At 33.1% G+C, this 12,938-nt stretch overlaps 1 pseudogene; it reads right to left on the minus strand.

Annotated features, from left to right (window-relative positions):
- Positions 1 to 6,048: 6,048 nt before the first annotated feature.
- On the minus strand, positions 6,049 to 6,861 carry LOC100926885 (annotated as a pseudogene).
- Positions 6,862 to 12,938: the final 6,077 nt, after the last annotated feature.

The raw sequence follows: 12,938 nt of genomic DNA on the forward strand, positions 1-12,938 counted from the left end.
AGAAGGAAAATAATATTATATATATTACATAGAATCATACACAGTACACATTTATATGTATATTGTATCTATATAACTACATAACTTTATGTGTAATGTGTACATAATTGCATGTTTGAACATATATAATAGATACCCCTAGAATTTTCAATGGTATGTGTAGACAGTTTTATAATTCCATAAAGAATGCTACTTATATTTATATTTATTTGGGAGCTGTGTATGCTTCCCATAATAAATAAGGGAAGGGAAATATAAATTCTAGCTTTGTTGTGATGCTTAAGAGGTAAAAGTCATGGTACCTCATCTCCATTTCACTAGGATTCTCCAGCTGTGTTTAGAGAGTGTGAAAATATCCTTGGAATTCTCAATTTTTTAAGGTAAGATTTGTCCTATTTTTAAAAAATCACATATTATAATATTGGCTAGATCTCAGTTGCTTGTAGTGTAGAAAATGGCATTCTCTCTTCTCTAAGTACCTAGTACAGAAATATTCTCTCAGTGGGTGCTAAATGAACATTAATTAATGATGAATGGATGGCACTTTGCCATCTATTCAGTACTGACTTAAAATATATTACTGTTACTTAATTGGATTATTTTTAGTCTTACTGTTCCAGTTGGGTGAACACTAATGGTTAAAACAGAGAATTGCCTGAGAAAATCAAACACCCCTTTCTCATTTCATTTCAGAGTACTGACTGATTTTTGAATGATAAATACTTTGAATTATCAATAAAGGATCTTTTCTTAGGCAAAATATTTAAGAATGCTAAAAGTAACCCTTCTTTAAGTACAATTCAAAATTCCATGCTTGAAATGATAGCCAAGGAATTGCAATTCACCTAAGACTATATAAGAATCACACATTCAAAGGATTATCAAAAAGTTAAGAAACAACAAATATGATTTATGCATACAGTATGTAATACTACATGTCTATTTGAAGAAAAATCATATTTACTTTGTCTTTTGTGGTTTTCCTATTAATTATGTAGTATCCATTTCTCTATGAATGAGAAATTGAGAGATTGCAAATGCTCTTTGGGCCAAAAGGGATTTCTGAGAGATTAATTCAGCCCTTTCTGATCAATATTTCAGCACAGAACAAAGCAATAGCAGCAGATAGCACAGTAACCAAACCAGAGAGACTTAACTTTCTTTGTGAAGCCGCATCAGGAGAGACTCACAATGCAGGTGTTAAAATATCCAAGGATGTCTTTAAGAACATTCAGTTCTGTGCTTTCCATCCATTTAACATTAAGAGCCTCCTGGGTTAGACTCTCTTCTTTCTTGAAGCCAGGTCCAGTGCAATGTAGTGACACCACATCCCCAATGTTTCCATAGACAAGTAAGTACAATTCCATGATGTAAGGGAAAATAGAGTAACCCTGTACACTTTACACAGTATATTGGGATAGATCAATTTCTATTCACTTTTGCTGAACACCAGAGCAAGAAAAGTCATAAAATCATTCTTAAGAAGCAGTGTACAGAATTAAAAATGTTAAGTATACAAATATATATTATTTTGCTGTATTCATGAGGCTAATTAGACTCTCACACTAAATCAATGCATTATGATGTTACAGAAATAAAACCTGGGTGGAATGAAATAGACTTTGCTCCAAAGTACCAAAACTTCAGGGGCATAAAAAGTTAACACAGACATTCCTTTGGGAGTATAAACAACTGGTTACAGAAAAATAGAGCCAGCACGTCATAGTGGATAGAAACCAAATCTCAAAGATGTGAAAAGTTAGGTTCAAATTGTGCCACTGACACATATTGGCTATGTGACCCAAGTCAAATCATTGAACCTTTCAGTGCTCTAAGCAACTTTCTAAGATGGTAAATTGTTGATATGATTTAAGTGCATATTCATATTCCAATTCTAATTCACCATGTAGAATAAGAAGTTCTTAAAATATTGGTAAATAATTTTAGGAATTTTATTTATCATCATCATTAAATCAAAAGTTTAGATAACTAACAGATCATTGTTAATCAGCAGTTGCTACAGTTTCTTTTCACTTCAGGGTGTATATTTTCTTGATAACTGTTCTATTGAAGGGTATTTATAGAGATTATACTTTTAACTAAGTAGCATATCACTTTGACAATGGTTCCATTTAGTCTGATAAAGCTATTTTACCAGAGATCCTTTTGCACCTAATGCATGATTTTATTTTATTTTTACAATGTGTCCAACTATTCTGGTGGTAGCATATGGTTAGTTTTGTTAATTGGAAATTTTGTTATGCTATGTCTGCAAAGTTTCTTTTAATTTATATTCAAATGTTTATTATCCTCTGGCAGTCTGTTTTGTTATGTCTCTGTTTATTTTGTGGCCCATGACTATAGCATGTTTTTCAAACTGTGTTTTGGCAGATTTTTTGCAGATGCCCACCATGTTTTGGTTTTCTGCTCTAGTTATGTATGTATCTAGATAGCAGAGCTGGGCATTTTCATAGTGAACTGTTATCATTTCAGCCTATAAATGCTTATATGTTTATGAATCTAGTATTTCATGGTTTTAAAAAGCCTAACAAGAATTTGCTAGGTGTCTTCTATGTGTTAGGCATTGGGAATTCAAATATAAAAATGGAAAATTCCTGCCCTCAAGGAGTTCACATATGTAGGAAAGGAAAGGGAACACAATATTTACAGATAAGTAAATATAAATTTGAGTTATTTTATACCAGACTTCTTATAGCATCTGTATATGTTACTCCTAGTAGAAATGACATTTACAAAAGCTGTTTGTTACCTATTCTATAAATTTTAGTTTTATACAGTTGTTGAGGGCAAAGTTTAAATAATTTGCCCAGTTTCCCAAAGTCAGGATGTATTAGAGACTTTTCTTGAATATTTGCCTCTAGTGCTAATATTTAAATACTACTTGACTCCTGAGTGAGTTCTCTATTCATTATACTTGTGCTACATGAAAGCATCATGAAGAACGAAATCATGAAAAGCCTTTTAAAGGAGGATCATATTTAGCTTGAATATTAAAGAAAGCTAAGGGTTAAAAGATTATAGAGAAAAGTGGAAGGACTGTTTCAGGAATGAGGGATAGCCTGTGCAAAGACACAAAGGTGGAAAGTAAAATGATACATAAGAAAAATAGCAAGTCTGACAGTTTGCTAGTTTATCTGGAATGTATTTTGTTTAAAGAGAAATAATGAGTAATCAAACTAGAAAGACAATCTGAAACCAGATTGTCAAGAGATTTCAATATCACAAAGAAGAAACTGTATTAAATCCAAGAAGCAATAGGAAATCTCTGAAGTTTATTAAGTGGGAGAGTTACAAAGTCAGATCAGTGCATTAGGAATATCAAAATGTACAGTAGATAGACTGCAGAGAAGAGAAGCTCACTGAAGGAAGATTGATGAAGAAGCTAGGGCAATGGACAGATAGATGAGAGGTAATGAGGACTTGAACTAGGGTAATTGGGGCATAATTAGAGAAATGAAGGCACATTTTTCCCTGTTATGTTAATATTCTAGATGTTCTCAATTTACAGAATTCTTGTTTCTCTCCATAAATTGATTCATATGGGAACAGCCTAATATTCTGAGAGCTTCTTCTGATTCTTCTGATTAGTTTAGCATTTTCTAGATTTTACTTCTCAAAAAGAAGTCCTTTTAAATTTTTTGCCCAGAACATACTGATACACCCCTTGGGTCTTTCCATTGTTCTTTGGAATAGTAATTATTTTGATTCATTGAAGACTGTGGTATTTTAAAGTTATAATACTAACATTAATAGATAGAGATATGCTGATTGGTTGATATTAATATATATATATATATATATATATATATATATGTACACATATCAATATTTCTGAATATGTGTGATCTTGATAGCAGCAGTTTGAAGTAACAAAAACACTATTAACTTTCCAGAAAGCAATATGGCCCAATACTCTACTTTAATTCAATTTTCAGACCAACTTAAATTTCTAACTGCAATGATTGTCCATCACACGCACGCACACACACACACACACACACACACGTCCCAAATGCTTGCAATACACTATGTCTCTTTCCTTATAATTAAGTGGTGCAGTATTTAGAGCTCCAGGATGATTGAAGTTCAAATCTAACCTCGGACTCTTAATAGCTATTTAATCCTGGGCAAGTAACCTAACTGGTTTGCCTTAGATTTCTCATTTGTAAAAAGAGGATTAAAATAATACCTACCTCCCAAAGTAGTTATGAGGATCATTAGTTTTTAATAACTTCATAATTATAAATAACAAAACTTTCATTTTATTCTCACTATAGATGTTTATTTTAACTTTTCTTAAAAGCTTTTTAAATTATGCCTTCTGTTCATTTTCACTGCAATCATTTCCTAATGTACCAAAGAGACTGACTCTTCCCTTGTAACAAAGAAAAGCAACTAAGTCAATATTTCTGACATCATCTGGAATACTCTATGCAGTATAAATCCATTTTTCCACTAATAGGTGCTGAATATATTCTAGGATCTGTTCTCTGACTAAGATTAGGCATTGCAATTTGAATTCAGCTATGTTTTTCTGTTGTTTTCACATCTTATTGTAGTCATTGTATATATTATTTTCTTGGTTCTTCAACACTCCATAAAAATCTTCCCATCCTTCTCTACCTTCTATGGATCTTTGTAAATCTGAAAAAAGTACTTAGTTCTACTATAATTAACTCTAAAGAGCTGCATCAAAAACCAAATCTATATAGTAAAATGAGCTTTGCAAATGAATCATATACAGAAACAATGTGTGACCTTATTTTGTCAAATAAAACATTTCTGTCATTCATTCACTTAATTGCTCAAACAACAGAATAAGCAGTTTGCAATAACCAATCAGAACCAATCAAATATATGAACACAACCAAAATGCCTTGAGCCTCAAAGACTTGTATCCCTCAGGACATGAAAAATATAGATACATGGTGCCTTGGATCTAATAGGAATTATGGTCATGTTTTTGAAAACAAGACATCTCGTAAGTGAGCATTAGCAATCTTGGACTATTTCCCTCACTAACGAAGAGAAGTGTCAGAGCTGCCTAGATTTCTGACTTCAGCTGTCATGTATTATACTGTGTGTTTTATTGACTTATTCTATGTAGTGCAGTGCTGAGTGAAAGTATTTTGCATTGTTTATCGGTAACTTATTCATCAAAAGAAGCTCATGAATAATTCCATGATTCATAGAAAATCCACAGGGAAAGGTACAGAAAGGTTAATGGCAATTGAATTTCAAGGGTCTCCTGAATGCAGGTAGAAGTAAGGACAGTATTCAATCTCTCAGGAGGGAATCAAATGTGAAATTCCAAGAAGCAACAGTAGGCAAACAGATGTAGTGGGTAGCCTGGAGAAACAAAGTTGTCTTTTTTTAAAGATACATTGCTGAAGGGACAGCTTGTTTCTTCTTTTATTAAACTGTTAGCATCAAATCATCATAAATTCCCTGAAATTCCTTAAATTAATTTGCCTTCCCAATTTGCCTTCTGGTTGAATTTCAAAATTCCTTCTATTATTTCTTGACTTTCAGAATATTGTATTCCAAGGCCTCCTTCCATTAAAAAAAAAAAATTACAGTATTGTGTGATTCTGATTATAATTCCTTGGCATTTGAACAGTTTCTTTTGCTTTCTAAAGGATTACAGTATTTATTTATTTATTTTTGATCTGGAAGTACTAGATTTTGGCCATGACATTCCTAGAACTTCTGGTGATTCTTTCAGGAGATACTGTCATGAATTTACTTTCTCCTCTGATTTTAATATATTTAGGTAGTTTATGTTTATGATTTCTTGATATTTCTTTGGACTATTCTAATTTGAAGAAAGCTCATTTATAAAGTAAGGGTTATTACTTTAAAATATTTATTTAGAATTCTTTACTCTTTACTTTTTTAATTACTTGTTTTAACCTCTTGCTTCTTTTCTTCTTGGTATTCATATAGACTCTATGCAATATTCTTTCTTTTTTTCTTTCAAGTCTTTCCTTAGAATTATAGAGTCATATTTTCAATGATTTTTAACATTCATTCATGTATGCTTAGATTTACTTTTGAGGATGTGGTGGAACCACCCACCAGGACAATATCATGAATCTGATTTATCTACCTCAGCATTTCTTAAAGCCTTTCCCACAGGATCCAGAGTGTCACAGAAGAAACCAACATTCAGCTCTTTGAATTGGGCTCCAGTATTTTTGTATTATGTATAGAATTATATTGATGTATAGAAGTTGATACCTTCATAAAGGGAATCAATTTCAATTTTGATCTGGGTAGTGGAAGAAAAGGTATGCTTTACACATTCAGGAACAGTGCACAGATGGTAAACAGCCTTCTTGTTCTCACTGATGTCCTTATTGTGCTTTCACTTCAACTCAGCAATGAAATGGTTGACCATGCAGTTGTCAAAGTCTTCTCCACCTAAGTGGGTGCCTTCAGCTGTGGACTTGACTTCATAAATGCCATCTTAAATGGTAAGAATGAACATATCAAAAGTAAGTACCACCTCCAAGATCAAAGATCATCACATTTCTCTCAGCACCAACCTTTTTTGTCCAAGTCATAAGCAATAGCAGCAACAGTTGGCTCATTGATGATTCTGAGTACATTGAGACCATCAATGGCTTCAGCTTTTTTTGTGGCCTGACGTTGGGAATTATTTAAATAGGCTGATACTGTGACCACAGCATTTATGACTATCTTTAGCAATTTTTTTCATCTTGGTCAAGACCATAGAAGATACTTCTTCAAGATAAAAACTTTTGGTTTCCTTTTGTATTCTACTTGGACCTTAGGCCTGCCTATGTCATTCACCAGTATAAAAGGGCAATGCATCATATCTTACTGTACAACTGTACCATCAAACCTTCAATGAATCAGACATTTTGCATCAAGAACTATGTTAGTGGGGTTCAATGCAAACTTGATTCTTTGTAGCATCAGCAATTAGTCATTCTGTGCCTGTGAAGATGACGTAGGGGGGAGGTCCTGTTTCCTTGATCATTGGCAATGATCTTCCCTTTTCCATACTGGAAGACTCTTACACAGGAATAAGTGGTACCAAGATCAGTGTCAATTGTGAGTTCTTTCAACATGGTTTCTGAGGAGTCAGGGGTCATAGCTGACTACTGTGAGAATGAAGGTTTGCTATTGCATTAAGTAGCTGCTCTACCTTGTTTTTTGGTAAGTTATGAGGTAGGTGGAGTCACTTAATGTGGTTTCTCATTGAATTTCTTGATCATTAGTTGGTTTACTATGAACTTCAGGGTTTTTTAACTCTTCCTGACTCCAAGTCTAGCACTCTATGCACTATGCCATCTTGATGATCCAACAAACTCTATGAGTTATTATTATTTCTTTCACCCATTGTGTGGCAAAATTCCTTGAAAAATGCAGTTACAATCAATGATCGATGATTCTATTTCTTTTCACTTCATTCTTTTCTTACCTCTCTATCACCTATCTTTGAATCTCATCATTCAACCAAACAACTCTCTCCAAATGCCAAATTTAGTAACTTTTATTTTTCAACCTACATTCTTCTTCTATCTGTAGCCTTTGAAAGTATCATTCACTATTTTTTCCCAAGTACTCTCTTCTCTCCAGATTTCTCCTCCTACATATCTATATCACCATGCCTTATTTTTCATTGCTGAATCTTCATTGAGTTTAAACTGTTATACCATGGATGTCCCAGAAGGCTATGTCCTGGGTTCCCTTCTCTTATTCATTTATTATTATCTTGCTTGATAAATTTTTCATTTTTCTTGTATTCAATTATCATCTTTATGCTTATGATTCTCAGATTTGTTGACTACAAAAATATTAAGGACCAAAATAGATAAAAGGAGACAAAAAGAGAAATATAGATTATATAAAGTTAACAGATTTTATACAAACAAAAGCAATGTAGCTTAAATTATAAAGGAAACAGCTAACTTCTCAAGTTTCAGATAATGGTTCAATGGAAATAATAGAAAGATAGAGAAGTGATAAAATATGTGAGAAAAAGATTCATCACACAGCAAATTATGAATATAAACAGAAAGTTCTCCACAAAAGAAAAAGAAGCTATAAAAAAAAAAACAAGAAAAATATTTAAAATCTATAATAATAAGAAAAATTAGTTCCTGTAGTTCATTAATGTAGGAAAGTCACATTGAGAAATCTCCCTCTATCAATTATGGAACTGTTGCCATAATTATCTGATCATAATATTGTTCCATAAGAAAATTAAAATAAACACATTATTTCAATATTGATGTAACTATACAAATTTCTATTATAAATTTTCAAAATATTTAAATTTTTTACAAAAAAGGCCAAATTATATTGAGAACAGAATGAAGTATGTTGAACTTTGTTCAAGGGAAATAAATTTGGCAGAAGGCAGGAAATTTAAAGGGCCTCTAAGAGCACTTATATTCTTCTGAGGAAGAAGCTTTTGCTAGAGCTCAGAGATATAGCTTCACAGGTGACTTAGAATTTAAGCTCTGGCTCTTCAGGAAGCAAGTTTTTCCTGGTTAACAGTTAACAAGGAAACTGTCAGACAAGCATGGCCTAAAAGTGGCCCAATTATTCCCAGTCAGAAAGCAAGCATTTTATGCAAGAAAAATTAGAGAAGAGAGGCATCCCTCCTGGGCCATTCCATGCTAGGAAGACTTCTCTACTCTTTTGTATTGACTTCAAAAGTGTTGCTCTTACCCTAGCTTCACAAACTTTTCTTTAGGAAACTTGCAGGTAGGGATAATCACGAACATGTGATCAGATTATACTTAGAAGGACCAAAGGCACACCTCTCATCCTGAGGTATGAAACTAGGGTTTTCTATCCTAATGGGACCAGTTATAAGATATTCCCCACAGCTGGAAACTGATTATTAAGTCCATTCTGTAAGATTTCAGAAGATATCTGTTCTAGTTTCTGAAGTGACATTAATTCTGGGTATCCATTTTTTTCCTCTGAAAAATGAGGACCTTGAACATGGTGATCTCAAACATCTCTTACATCTCTGTCTGTGAGTCTGAGATCAGGGTTCAATTTGACTCCAATTTATCACCACTTTTAGCAAGAATTGGGTTAACATTCTGTGACCTTGAGAAAAGTCCTTGAGAAAATCACTTTAGTACTCTAAGATCTGAATTGGATTTGGTGATTTGGATTGGATTGGATCACTTTGGGATCTAATGTGATATTCTAGTTGTTTGGGGGAGAAATGACTATAAGCCCTTTCTCAAAAACATCTAATATACAATATTTTCTCTTTAGGTCACTACACTACCCAACCTTTATCATTACCACCATGTAATCAGGCTTATTAGATGCCAAACTGAAGTGGGGAAAATCCTGAACAACCAATTATTAAAAATAAATTAGCTAAAATAAAATATTGTCAGATGATCTACTTCACCATTCAGGGTTGGGGGAGGGCCAACTTCATCTAGATTAAACTAGTAGGGTCCTAGGACTCTTTTCATATAAATCAGTATCACATTTACTGTCTATTGAGTCTGCCCTTTTGTTCCAGCCACTGTTTGTGAAGCTTGTCCAAGGTTTACTTACTTACTTACTTATTTACTTACTTACACTTCTCTAAGGTAACTAACTATTACATGCATTCAATTTCAATTTTTCTCAGTTGTTACCTAATGAGTCATTTTATAACTAATCCATCACTATTTTGCTGTGCATAGATCTGGCTGAAAGCTATCAAACAGTTTTAGAAAGCATTAATGATATTTATAGGTCATTTTGTTTTGATCTATCAGAAGCAATTATACAACCTAGGGGTAACAGAGAAAAAATAATATATTATCTACTGGGGATGGGAAGGGGACACAAAATCTGTAGAGAAATACATGATCAACTCTTTTTCTCATATTTTTCTAGTCATTTGTTTTATAATTTGCAAAGCTAATAAGAATATTCCTGAAGTGATGCTAAGTGTTCTCCCTAGATCATTAGTCCATAGCTTAATTAAATCTGAAGGCTTTCCCACCATCCAGTCATCTGGAGTTAAAAATGAATTTGAAAGAACATTAGAGAAAGAGCTGGGGGAAGCAAGACAAGCAGACACTGGAAATATCCAAATTCTATATTCTTGTGAATACAAAGTTAGGTGTGACCAGAAGTAAAATATATATATGAAAAGGATAGCACGGGGAAGTTGACACCTATCCTCTTGTGCTTCCTTTAAGCGGTCCAGGCATAAAAATAGAAAAAGCATAGAAATAAAAGCAGACATCATCATAGGAAATCACACTAAATCAGTTAGGCAATTTCCATTGAGAAAATACTTATTTGGTGCTTTAAGAAATACTAAATGTTTTTTTCACTAAAAAAAAAAAAAACCTGTGAGGGATTCAATGAAGTGTTATTGTATTAATTTAATACATGATTAAACTAGGACACAGAAAGGTTAATTAACTAGTCCAGGGTCACATAACTAGTAAATTCCAGAGTTAGCACATGATTTTCCTGACTTTGAGTGTTACACTCTCTACAATGCTATTTTGATTATTAGGTTATAGCTAGAATTAACTAATATTTTGAAATGTCTCATAGATTTTCTGTAATATTTCATGATAAGAAAGCACTAAGAAAAAAAGTACATACTACCTGATCATGGTGTTTCTTGCAAATATATTCTATTTTCCCTTTGAAAATCTAAACATTCCATAACAGAGGTGTTATGGGGCTATGCTATTTGTTCCATCCTCTGTAGGAATTAAGCATTACCATTGGTGCCTCCTGGACAGACAGACACATATCCATAATCTCACAAATTGAGAGGTAATATTACTTAGTAAATAATGGAGTGCATTTGAAGGAAGATGATATCTCAGTTAAATTCCCATCTTGAATACTTGTCCTTGTCTTAATTTCTTCATTTTTAAAATGAGAAGGTTGACCTAGAGGGTCTAATGTCCCTTCTGGATCCATAATCTTACATCCTGAAACCATTTTTGGAAACTCTAGTATCGTCTGTCTGTGCTACAAGTGGAAGATTTAACTACTGTTTTATTCTGATCTCATAAGCAAGAAGATGTTGATATTTTCATTCAATGAAAATGCCTAACAAGAATCAACTTTCTCTGAAATGAGTAAGAAATTCAATACCTCTGAATACTTCTTCTTTCTTCCAGTTTGGATAAATTCAGCTGAAGTAATAAGCTACACTGTTAAAATTTTTTTTTTTTTTTTAAATTTACCTGAAAGTGCTAAATGACTTTCATTCACCTCCCTTTCTTTGAGGCTCCTTTGCTGACACCTACTGGCTCTTCCTTAGCTTACATAGAAATATGGGCTAGGTGTGGTAGGAATTCTTTAAGCAGAATTATCACATGGTCTGAAGTAATTTTTAACTTATTTTTTAAAGAGAAATGCATAGGATTGAAGAATATTACTTTCTCCTGATAATGTAGTCAAAAGATTTATGTTCTCCCTGATATACATATACACACAGAAACACACACACATACACATACTCAAAAGTCTTTAAGAATAAAGAGAAAAAGGAAACCTTCAGCTTCATCTTTTTAAAAGGCATAATATTTAATTAAAATGTATTATAACCACTTTGATATCAATTGACATATTCCTGCTGAAAGGCCTTTAGGATTAGCAGATGAGTAAAGATGAAAAACCTTGTGTAAATCAATTAGACAGTTTCCACTGAGAAGTTAATGGGAAATGTTCAGCCATCAAATGAGACCCTTATCATTGCAACCTGTTGTTTAGAAGCATTTCTACTCTAAATTTAATGTGAGCTCTAATAGTTAACCAAATGTAATCATGTTATTACTCATACTTAAAGATAAAATTTAAATGTATGTCATAAAATGGAGATGGAAGGACCTAAAAGATCATCAAATCTAAGCTTTTCATTTTATAGATGAGGAAATAGAGATCCAGTAACATTAGATCATTTATCAGACAGAAACTCCTCCTGAATGACAAAATCAGGACAAGAAACAATCAAATCTTTTGATTCCCAGGCCAATGTTCTTCCAAATGTATACTACTGTGCATAACTTTTTAGATAATTCTTTATCAGTTGGAACTAATTATTTCTGTTACCATCACAACTTATGTACACACACACACACACACACACACACACACACACAGAGGTATATTAAGGCCTGATTTATGACAATCATAGGTCAGTGGGATACCTATATCAACAAAATGACACTCAGCTTGAATTGAACAAATTCTTCAATATTGTCAGTAATTTCTTGGGAATCAGATGACCAACAGAACAAGGATCCCCAGATACCACATTTATGATACAACCCAGCTTACAATAAAGAAAAAAGAAAATGTATTTACACATACACAGAGAAAAGTAATGAAGCCCATAACTATATAAGGGCTGTAAGAACAGGGAGAAAGACTTTTCATGTAGTTAGAGTAGATGGCTGTTTCATTCCTTTCCAACTCTGACATATCTATAAGTCTGGAATTTTCTGGACAACAGGGCAGTGAAACTTAGAAGAGGCTAGAGAGAAAAGGAGTCTATAGAGTCAGTGAAGCACAATCCATCCAAAATGCATGTATACAGCTCTTCATCAACAAAGGTCTTTAAACAGAAACTCAATACCTCATCTCTCATAAAATCCATAAATGAAGATCTGATTGTTATATAGAATGGACTTAATGATCTCCACGATCTTCTCCAGTTCCCAAGTTGTATGATTCTATACCTCTGTGAATGTAAAGTCCATAGGGAGAATGAGGATCAAGAAGTCCAAATTGTCTGTTTTACCACCCTCCCCTTTTTTTTTTCAGAGATTAGGATCAATAGGTATAGAACACTGAAGATACCAGATTTGGGCAAGTGCTGGTTTTACCGAACTTCCCCCCATATGTTTTGTTCTTTTTTATAAAGGATGGTTCTCTGAGTTTATTGG

The sequence above is a fragment of the Sarcophilus harrisii genome, chromosome 1 (genome assembly GCF_902635505.1).
Source record: "Sarcophilus harrisii chromosome 1, mSarHar1.11, whole genome shotgun sequence".
NCBI classification, from domain to species: domain Eukaryota; kingdom Metazoa; phylum Chordata; class Mammalia; order Dasyuromorphia; family Dasyuridae; genus Sarcophilus; species Sarcophilus harrisii.